Here is an 11655-nt window from a genome sequence, read left to right as displayed (position 1 = left end):
GGAACAAAATTTAGAAGAGCTTCAGAAAGCTATGGGGGAAGGCCTCACCTCAAAAAATATGATTTAGGATGAGGATAAATGTAGAAAGGTTTGGAAGGAAACAATGATCAGAGAGGAGACCTTTTGGAAGTAGAGATACATGGTGTTATGGCTCAAGGTGGGTGATAGGAATACTGCATTTTTTCATAGATCAACCTCAATTCATAAAAAGGATAAATATGATTAATAATATAAAAAATCATAAAAAAATGAAGCTTACTAAAACTAAAGATATAGGAAACTGGGCAAAAAATTATTTCAAGAACTCTTATTTGGAAGAGCAGAGAAATATTAGGGAAGAGGATAGATGATGGCTAATTAATTCCATGCCCACTATGATCTCGACTAATGAGAATGAAGAACTGGCATAGTTGGTAACTATGGAGGAAGTCTATAGTGCTGTCTTCCCTTTGAAAGCCTACAAATCCACGAGACCTAATCGTTTCCCCCTGGCATTCTTCCAACACTTTTAGGATGTTATTAAATTGGATCTCCTCTAGGCGGCTCATGACTTTTTTAGAGCTAGGAAGCTTCTAAAGAAACTTAATAAAATGTTTATTGTGCTGATCCCAAAGGTTAAAGACCCAGGGGTCCTCTCTGATTTTAGGTTGATTAGCCTATGTGACACTACTTATAAGATTTTCTCTAAAATTTTGGTGAATAGGTTAAAACCACTGTTGCATAAATTTATTGGGAAAACCTAGAATGGGTTTGTCCCAGGATGCTAAATTCTTGATGCTACCATAACAACTCATGAAGTTTTGCACTCTATGGAGAAGAGTAGTAATCTAGGGATGGCTTTGAAACTGGACATCTCTAAAGCCTATGATAGGATTAATTGGATTTTCTTGTATGAAGTTATGGGTAAAATTGGTTTTAGTTAAAAGATTATAAAGATGGTTAAATCAATGGTTGAAACTATTAATTACTCGATGATGGTGAATGGTTCATCATGGGGAAACTTTGGTGGGGAGAGGGGACTTAGAGAGGGTGACCCTATCTCCCCTTATTTGTTCATCATGGTTACTAAAGTTTTGGGAAGGACATTCTTGAGAAAAATGGGAGGGGGGGTGATTAAAGGTGTTAAAGTAGCATCCATGCTTCCACTAGAGGTGATCCAACAATTTGTGGATGACACCTTCCTAAGTGGGGAATCCTTGGTGGGCAAAGCCAAAGTTTGGAAGTCTGTGTTGGAGATATATGCAGCCAATGTGAGACAAAAAATTAATTTGTACAAAAGTAAGGTGTTCTTCTTCAACACCTCTCCTGATATACAATGAAGGATTGTTAATATTTAGGGGTGTAATATTGCTGTGTTACTAGACATGTATTTGGACCTCCCCTTGGTAGTGAAAGATGTAAGTAATAAATTTTTGAATAGTATTCTAGAGAGGATGGAAAAAAATTGATTGGGTGGAAAGGCAAAACTTTGAGTAATGTGGGTAAGCTCCAACTTATGATCTCTTCCCTCTAGGGATTACCTACATATTTCTTATTGCTGTTTAAAATTACCCAGTGTATGGCAGAGAAATTGGAGAAAATACAATGTAACTTCCCTTGGTCGAGAGGAAGTGAGAGGAATAGGTTAAGTTTGGTAAATTGGGATACAATTTGTAAAACTAAAAGTAGAGGTGGCTTGGGAGTAAGGAAGATATTTGATTTGAATAATGTGGTTCTCACCAAGATGGGGTAGAAACTAATAAAGGAGGAAGCTAATTGGTGCAATATTCTGAAAGCCAAGTACTTGGGGGAATATGAAATTATTTCATTGCACCTGAAGAAATGATCTCCCTATGGGATCTAAGTTATGGGGACATATTGTGAAAAACATAACCCTTTTGAAAGATGGTGTAAGGTGGCTGGTGGGTAATGATAATCAGATTAACTTCTGGGAGGGCTCATGGCTTACTGACAAACTATTGATAAGAACAAAGTATGGGTCCCTTCAAAACCACCTCTAGGAGCATGGGGGTATGGTTGCTGATTTTATTGGCCCAAGGAGGAAGTGGAAAAAGGTGGAGTTGCAACAAAATGCTCAGTGGGAGGGGACCTGATAGAAGAGCTAAATGTTTTGCTAGAAGGGTATAGAATCTCGGGGATGGATCAGAATGATGAATTCATTTGGAAGGTCACTTTGATGGGGGAGTTCTCTATTAAATTTCGCTACAAAATAATGTTTTATAAAACTTTGGAACCTAATGACTAGGGGAAGATATGGTTCAATCATTTAATCCCAAAGACTAATATATTCTGGTGGACCACCATCCATGGGAAAATTCTCACTATCGATAACCTAATGAAATGGGGTTTTCAATTATCCAATAGATGCTATATGTGTAAGAAGGTGGAGGAGAATATTACTCACTTGTTCTTTTATTATAGTTATGGTTCTAGTGTTTGGGGGAGGCTTTTAGAGAAGCTGGAGGTGAACTACGTGTTTAACAAGGATCTGGTGCAATTTGTTGAGAATTGGCAAGGCCCCTTTGCCCACCCCTCCTTGTCAACTTTTGGAAGGTTATCCCCACACATGTGTATTGGGGTATTTGGAAGGAGAGAAACAATATGGTGTTTAGGAATGAAGAAAGATATGAGGAGGTGGTTCCAGACAAGATCTACAAACTTATGATTGAGAATATGAGTTGTAGCAAGTGGAGAAAACTAATGTTCCCCTCTAGCATGCTAGATGTTAGAGTGGCCAAGGGCCAGAAATTAGAGGAAGGGATCATGGAAATTGATAATTCAAATCAAATAGCTAGGAAAATGACATGATAGAAACCCCTGCCTAAAAATTGGGTTAAGCTCAATTTTGATGGTGCTACCAAAAAGGAGGGTTTGGCAGGAGGAGGTATGGTCAGGGATAGTAAGGGCAGGATGTTGTTGGCATATTCAAGACATCTGGGGAAAGTGTCTAACAATACTATGGAAAAAATGGCTCTTTATTAGGGTTTAAAATTGGTGATAAGTGTGGGATGGAGAAATGTGGTGATTGAAGGTGATTCAAAAATCCTTATTGAAACTGTTAAAGGTAACATGAGGGAAGGATGGGTCATTAAATGTGTGATAGAAGACATGAAAAAGTTATTATTCATTTAAAATAGGTTCAATTTGAATCATATTTTCTGGGAGGGAAGTAGTGTAGTAGATGGAATGACAGTGTTAGGCTTAAAGGTGAAGGGACTAAGATGTTGGAGGGAACTGAATGCCTTGCTAAATTTGGTAAGAGATTTAGTGATTCAAGAAATTAAGCATGATGAATCCTAGCTGAAGAATTATTTTAAATTTTTGTGACCTGCTGATGAGTTGGTAGACAGGACAAAGTTATGAAGGACAAATGGTAAGGAGTGATGGAAATGGTATTGGTAATAATAAATTCACATGGCCCAAAAAAGAAATAATTTTGAAGTTTGTGAGGAAAGGTTTTTTAATGATTTTCCTATGTGTGTTCTCATACGCTGGGATGGGAAAAGATTCCAATTTTAAATGGTTAGTGTGTATTGGGAATTATGGAAAATATTGGGAGAAAGATAGAGGCAATCAACACATGAAATTAATTTCTACAAGGGATGCTGCCATAACCACTAACAATAATGGTCATTATGTTCACTTAAGGAATATTATTTTTCTACCTAAGTGTGAAGTCATTCTTAGCAAGTGTTTTTGGGTTTGGAAAGAGAAGAGAGGTTTTAGGAAAATTGTAGAGATGGGTGGTGACCTTATGTGTATTGAGCCATCCATGATATAGGAGAATGTCAGGAAGCCGTTGATGTGGTACATGCTAAAGGAAGGTGGCTTCATTTCATTTATGGAGGCATTGAATGGGCATGATGAAAACTATTCTTTATAGTTTGTCAATTCCTGGGAGGACCAAAGAGTTACAATAAATGACATCTCATTCCACATCTCTGAGGAAGTCATCTTCCTGGCAATGGGTTTAGCAATGAAGGGAAGGAAATGGCAAAAGGTGATAAGAGTGGTCAATGAAGCAAGTCTTCAACGCTTCTTTTTGGATGGGGAGGAACCTATTTGGCACAAAGGTGGTTTTATGTAGGAGAAGCTCCTTGAGCCATGGAATGAGGTCTATTTGATGTTAATGAAGTACTTAACTCTGTAAGGGAGGTATGGTGTTTGTTATTACTACCACTTTCCTCTCCTAAACCATTTTTGCTACTGTGATTTTATTTCCATTTTATTTTTTTAGTTACATGATTTAGTGGATATGGTAATTGATGTAAAGGAAAAAATGAGGAAGGGTGTTAATTTTACCATTTTAAATCAAGGGTTAATTTTTTGGCTGTATCAATTTCACCTTGCCCTAGTCCCCCTAGGATTGTGGAGATTGATATTCCTATCCATCCTAACCCCCAGCCCCAACTAGTTCCCCTTAAGATCATGGGTCCTAGAGCCCCTACCCTACAACCATCACCTAGTGAGTCCCCTGTTGAATTGAAGCCCACCCCTTAGGAAAGAAAAGGAGATATGACAAAGGGAAAGAGAAGGAACTGGAGAAGTTAGAGGATGAGAGGAGAGGGGGTAGGAGGAGGTCAGGGAGGATAGCTAAGTCTAATGCTAAGAGGAAGCTAAAAGCTGGGGCCTCGCAAGAGGAGGAGTCAAATTTGGAGGACACAGGATGCCCCAAATGAAGGATGAAAGAGAAGGCATCAAATTTTGGGGAGGGGAGAATGGAGGAGGAGGAAGAGGAGGTTTTAGATTCCTCACAATCTGGCTCAAGAGGAGGGATGAAGGAGAAGAAGGAGATGTCTCATGTTTTAGCCACCATTGGGTTGGGGTGTGTGGACTTAACCTGGGACCAGTTCCCTAAAATGGTGGATAGAGTGCCCTCCCCTATAACAATTTCCTCCCCTATTAGGGTTTCTCCCAAGGATAATGCTAACCCCTCAAATGTGTAGGATGTTACTATGGTGGAGGTAGATGACATTCCCAGTGACATGCAGGAGGTCAATGTGGAGATCAAGAAGACATTTGGTAATGGGGTGTGGTAAAGAATTCATGCACTGGAAGAAAGAATGCATCTTTTGACAAAGTTCACTATCAAAGTGACACATGCTGCTGCCACCACACTTCACCTACTTAAAGATATGGAGGGGGATTTTCTAAAGGAGGACTCCAAAATGCTATTTGACTTCCTTGCTAAAGATTGGGCAAACATCCTCCTAGGGAGGAAAGATGCTAAGAATCCTTAATGGCTCTCTCCTTCTAGTTTTTTTATGTTGTTTATCTGCTGATTTTTGAACTTGGCTAGGTTTAAGGTTGTTATACCTTTGTTTGTATATTTACGTAGCTTTTCTAGTTTTAATACAGGTAGTTTGTATGTCAGGCTTGTTGATACTCTTTTAGTTATGTTTTTGAACTATATGTTTTTGTTTTCTAAGTGGTAGGGCGTAGTTTTGGTTTTTGGTAATCTGTTGGTAGTTGACCAATTTGACTATTTAAGGGCCAACCCCCTAGTTTTGGCTACTTATAATTCAAAAAACATTAGAAAAATCTAGGGCACATGTTAACCCTTTCGATTCTACAATTTTGAATTCATCTCTCAACACTTTATTTTCAAACAATTTCCTAAAGCTTTCCCTAATCTCCATGTCTCCTATGCTATCCACCTTACATGTGTAGCAACATCTTACATCTTGAATCATCAAAACTCAAGGTGGTATCATTGATAATGCACCAAACAGATCTTGCTTATAAGAAATATCATGAATGACTCTAAAATTAGGTTGTTTGATCTCATTGCTTATCAATTGTATGTTCAAAAATTGTTTACCCTCTTTAACCTTAGGAGTTGAAGAACTAGACACCATTTTGTAAACTAGGGTTGGAAAAATTCAAATTGCATAGCTCAGCACATGATAAATACCTTTGAAAATTTGCTGTGATGGTGTCAAGTGACTGTTGAATCCTGCTTGCAAACACTTGGAATTATTTTTTCAATCCACCTTTCTCTCTTCATGCTCTCCTTAAAATTTTAATGATGTCAAATGAGTAGAAATCAATCATATAGACCTTAAAACCTCACATTGAATGCTTAGTGCTTCCACAACTGTGAGCTCAGCTTCAGTAGAGATTTTGACTCACTTGGTTTCCATGAAGTTTCCTTTTTGCTTGGCAACTAATGGAAGCTTAGTCAACTCTATCACCTTTGATAGCTTGACATCAACTAACATTTTACTCGACAACCATAATGAAACTTTTTATGCTCGACAGTAACATGAAAACTAACAAAACTTAAAGATTTCTTCTAGGTTTTTAACAACACCTTGCATTTTTCTTCACGCAAATATAATCTATTTAGAACTAATTCCTTGGAACTGATGTCTAGTATGTCTTTTAAATATCAGTCCCAACATACCTCTTGATTTATTAATTGGAAATGGTGTGATCACCTAACCCATTGGGTGAAGTGATCCCATCTGAACTTGATGTGCTACAATCTTCCTTTCTCTTCCATGTCTTGTTCACCCCATCTTTGACATTCTCAACATCTATCTTTCCTTTTCCTTTGTTGAACTCACTGCTTGGTGCCTTTGACCTTGTTGGACAATTCTTGCTTATGTGACTAGTCTTCAAACAACTAAAACATGTGGTTTGACCCAACCAACTTTTGTAATCACTTCTAAAATGTGTTCTTATGCAATTTTCAGTAACATTTCCATATTCTCGATAATAATGATAACTATACCTAGTATTATAATCCCAATTATAAGAGTTGTCATTTTGCTTTACCATTGTTTACTTGTTTGATGAGTATTTAGGCTTAGATCTGCACTTATATGCTCTATGTCCATACTTTTGACAGTTATAGCAATATCCTTAAAATCTTTGTGTGCTTATGGTCTTGGTTCTGCATTTATGTGCCTGATGTCCTTATTTTTTGCATTTGTGGCAATGACCCATAAAGTTTTTCTTATGATTCTGATTTGTAGTCTTGCTCCTGCAAACATTAGAAATATGACCTAACTTAACCACAATTATGACAAGTAGGTTTGGAGTTCTCACCTTTGTTACTTTTTTCTTCACCACTTTTGGATAATTCTCCTTCTTTAGTACTAGTGTAACTCAATCTAGAAGTGTCACTATTGGATCTAGGGGATCTCATCAATTATTCAAAGTACTTGATGGCTTCACTAGGTTTATTAAAACTTTTAGCAAACTCTTTTTCTCTTTTTAGATCATTTCTCAGTCGTTCATTTTGAAACTTTAGTGTTGTGATCTCAATATCCTTTATTTTCAGTTCATGATTTGCAATCATCATTTGACTCAAAGTTTCCAATTGCATGCTAGCAATCCTACTTACCTCTAATGTTTTCTCTTCCACTCTATTGGTCAAAATCCTTTTGTCATCTTCAATCACGAATTTTTCCTCCTCAAAATTTTTTTTTTTGCTCTGTCACCTCACGTAATAATACTTATTGGAATTCTTGTTCTCTTTTGAGATTTTTGACCTCTTCAATTAGGGTCCCATTCTTTTCTATTAGATTTGTAATTGCTACATCAAATTCATTGGTGTTTCCAACTGCAAACAATTCAATAGTGTCAATCTCTTGATAGTGTGTCATTCTCTTCAATAGCTATTTCCTTCCTTCTTTTCAATGACCACCTTAACTGATCTCTTTCTTCTTTCAATTGATGTAGGGAAAATTTTATTTCAATCTTCTAGTTCTCAATAGTCTTTCCCAACTTGTAGACTTCCATCTACAAGATCTTTCCTCAAAGCTACAAAGCTTTTTTTTCTAGAGAACTTAGCTTTGATACCAATTGTTGAAAATATAATAGGGAAGTAAACTTCGAGGGAGGGGGGGGGGGGGGGGGTGTGAATCAACACTTAAAACTTTCAACCTTAAAATCATTCACCACACATCCATCTCACAATCTATACATATAAACTGAAATACCAAATTAAACATATACATCCATAGTATGAAAGTAAAATATTCAACACATGTATGGCACAAGATATTTGGTTACCCAAAAACCCTCCATGGAGAAGGTAAAATTGGGGTGGAGATAACACCCACAAATCTTCAATACTGCTGTAATAAAGTGTATCCAATGAAGGTTACAATGTTTTGATCATGAGACATGATCTACCCTATGAAAGATCTACCCTGTTAAAGGGTTACAAGATTGTTAGATCTCACCTTGTTAAAGGATTTCAACACCTTATTAGAAGTGTGCTTGGTAAAAGGGCTTTAACTTACAATGAAGTAAGCACTCTGTTAAAGGGTTTACAATAGCCTATTAAGACTACTTTGTTAAGAGATTTAACTTATTTACCTGTTAGAATGTTTCAACAATGATCCTTCGATTAACACTCTATTGCTTGATGTCAAATCACCTCTATAATGATGTGTACTTGATCCTTCCTAATCAGATGTATCTCTACTATCTTTTGATTCCTTTCCTCTATTCTCCTTTAACTGATTCTACAATGTAACTCAAATCATAACACTGTACTCACCATGAATGGTCTATTTGTGCATGAAAACTCTCTTCAATTCTACTTAAGCATTCATAAAAAGTTTAGGGTTTTTCCTCCTTAAGAAGACCTAGGTGATTTGGGGTTAGGTATGAATTAATGATAGTGATTCACCCATATTGCCACTTAATCCTTCTATTTTTTTGATTGGTTGCATTTAATGCATAGGGATTCACAATTGAGATTCATCCTTATCATCAAATATCGTAAAAAAATCCTTAAGTCAAACCAAAAATGGTTTACATAGAAGTTTGTGCCATTACAAACAACTATGTCAAAACTGTGTAACTTGACACTTGAAGTCCCTAATGCTTGACATCAACTATAACTTCAATGCTATAACTCAACCTTTGAATGACTTGACATCCACTGATCACTCAACATCTAAATAACTTGGCACATCCTATCTGCTTGACACTTACTAGTTACCCAGCTCATACTAAATATTTGTCGCTTGACATATATTATTTGACAACTTATGCTTGACATGTATTACTTGTTTGGCATGAACTAAGTAAATGACTTAAGTATATTATTACTCATAAGTCATAACCAATATGAGATTAACAATTATGAGTTATATTTTTGTATGGTTGTATTTAGTGTTCAAAATTATTGGTTTACTTTAATATGCATGTTCTAAAGTAATTAATAACATCTAGTTGTGGGAATTATTGAATATTCATTCACACCCCTCTCATTATTATCTATTTCTAATAGTAAAAAAAGAAACTATTGAAGCAATAAAAAGGTTTATGATCCTTGAAGAAGAAAGAAAAGACTTAGGGTGAGAAGTCCCAATAATAGAAGAATCAATAGAATAAACTGAGGCTATGGAGGAAGAAGAAACCATAATAATATCTGCACCTAAAGATTTTTTAGTTCTAGAAGTTAGCAAGGACATTGTGATCCCAAAACTTTCATCACACATATCTATCATTATTAGCACCATGCAAATAGATTGTACAAAAATCATAACAAATATTAAGGAAGCAGATCCTTTCAAGAATTATGGAATACATATTGTTGAGAATTTGGTCATTTATACCAGCTTTGAAGATAATGAAGAAGAAAAAAGGAAAAATCAAGAAGAGGAAAAGAAAAGAAGGGAGGATAAGAAGAGAAAGAAGAAAGAACACAAGGAGAGAAAGAAAAAGGAAGAATAAGATAAAAAAGAGGAAAGAAGAAGAGGAATAAAAGAGGAAGAAGAGGATAGAAGAAGAGGAAATGAGGAAAGAAGAAGAGCAAGAGAAGAGGAAGAAGGACAAAGAAGAGAAGCAGATGGAAGAGGAGAAAAATAAAATGGAATAAGAGTATAAAAATAGAAAAGAAGAAGATGATGAAAAGATGAAGAAATAAGAAGAAGAGAAGAAGATAGAAGAAGAGAAAAAGAAAAAGAAACAAGAAGATTAAAAAAAGGAAGAAGAAAAATAGAGGGAGAAGAAGGAAAAAGAAAGAAATAAGAGAAAGAGGACAAGAGGAAGCTTGAAGAAGAAGAGAAAAAGGCTAGTGTACCTAGTTCCTCTAGGATACTTGTTACATTAACAACATTAAGAGGTATAGATAATGATGATCAAACTAAATTGATCTCATCCATTAGAAAAATCATAGAAAAAAATACCTTGATGGAAGCAAAACAAAGACTTGAGAAAACCATGACTACAAAGATGATAGAATATGATCCCCAAGATAGAGAAAAATTTGTGATACAATATTTTGATATAGAATTCACCAAGCTATCAAACATTGTAGAGATACAAGCATAGGCTAACCATGATGCATAAATGTTCAACACCATTTGTTAGAACATTAGAAATGATTTGAGAAATCTTGATGTATGCATCAAAGAATTGAGAAAATGTGAACAAGAAGGAAAGAAAGTGTATGCTAACTGTGCGCTATTTAGGTTCATTAAGGACAAAATGGTGAGATAAAGAATAAGAATGAAGAACTTGAGGTAATGGTAAGTCAACTTCAACAATCAAATCAAAAGACTGAAGATGTTGAGGAAAAAATTGTGAAAATTTATGATGAGATAAGGTTCATTGAGATGGACAAAGAAAAAATTGCAAAGATATTTTCACTTCTTAGAGAAAATCTATCTCTGAAAATTGGAACATTGGAGCAACATATAGAAGAATATCTTAGGCTAAGACATCATTTGAGAAATTTGTCTATTTAGACTTAAATGCAATTGATATTGCATCTTATGGATTTTGGGTCCTTCTTAGCATATCTGAAGGCATCATAGATTCATGGAAGAAAAACTTCAAGATTCTAAAGACAAGTTTTGATGACTATATGAAATGACTATCAATCTGATGCAGAGGTATTGATCCAACTTTTGACTTGTAAATAAATTTTGACATCTTTGTTAGATGAAAAAGGGGGATGAAAGGTATGGAAAAGTGTATAGATAAATAATAAATAAGAGGTATGAAAAATTATATAGATAAGTAAAAAACTTATGAAAGTCAAAGGGGGAGTAATGTAATGTATTTAGGAGTTATAAGGAAAGATGGTTGATATGATGATCCATAGTTTTGAAGTTTTGAATTTTTTTGTTAAGGCCAATTTTGTAGAAAGCTTTTTAAAATTTTGTGAAGTGATAAGTGTCTTTTTGGGACTTAGCCAATTTTCTCCTATGTTTCCATCAATGAAAAATGGGGATATTATTGACAATTTGACTAATGTATTCAACTGATGTTGTTATTTATGGAAACATGATTTCAATATAAACATAGAAGATCATGAAAAGGAAGTCAAGGAAGTTGTATTTAGAAAATCCTCTAAGTATCATGAAGTTTATCAAGTAGAGAAGATATGATTTTGATTGGTGAGCTTCATTGGTTAATCTTTGGCACATGCATAGTTAGGTATGTAGAGTATAGAGTGTCATGATGATGTGGCTAAGTGTGTGTGATAGTACGGAAAGTATGAAAACAATTATGATCAATTTACTAGACATGTAGTGTATAGGAAAAATAGAGCATGATAGAAAAATGTGAATTACAGGTTAAAGAGTTATTTTTTTTTACCAAATAATTATTTAACTAATTAGGGATGACAATTTAGATCTTAACCTAAGTTAGCAAGAATTAGTTTTGTGTTTTTCCAACCAT

Source organism: Cupressus sempervirens, chromosome 10 (genome assembly GCF_028749045.1).
Source record: "Cupressus sempervirens isolate cs-2001-9-10 chromosome 10, ASM2874904v1, whole genome shotgun sequence".
In the NCBI taxonomy this organism is placed as follows: domain Eukaryota; kingdom Viridiplantae; phylum Streptophyta; class Pinopsida; order Cupressales; family Cupressaceae; genus Cupressus; species Cupressus sempervirens.
The sequence above is the reverse complement of the archived record's forward strand: the minus strand, read 5'-3'. Positions refer to the sequence as shown.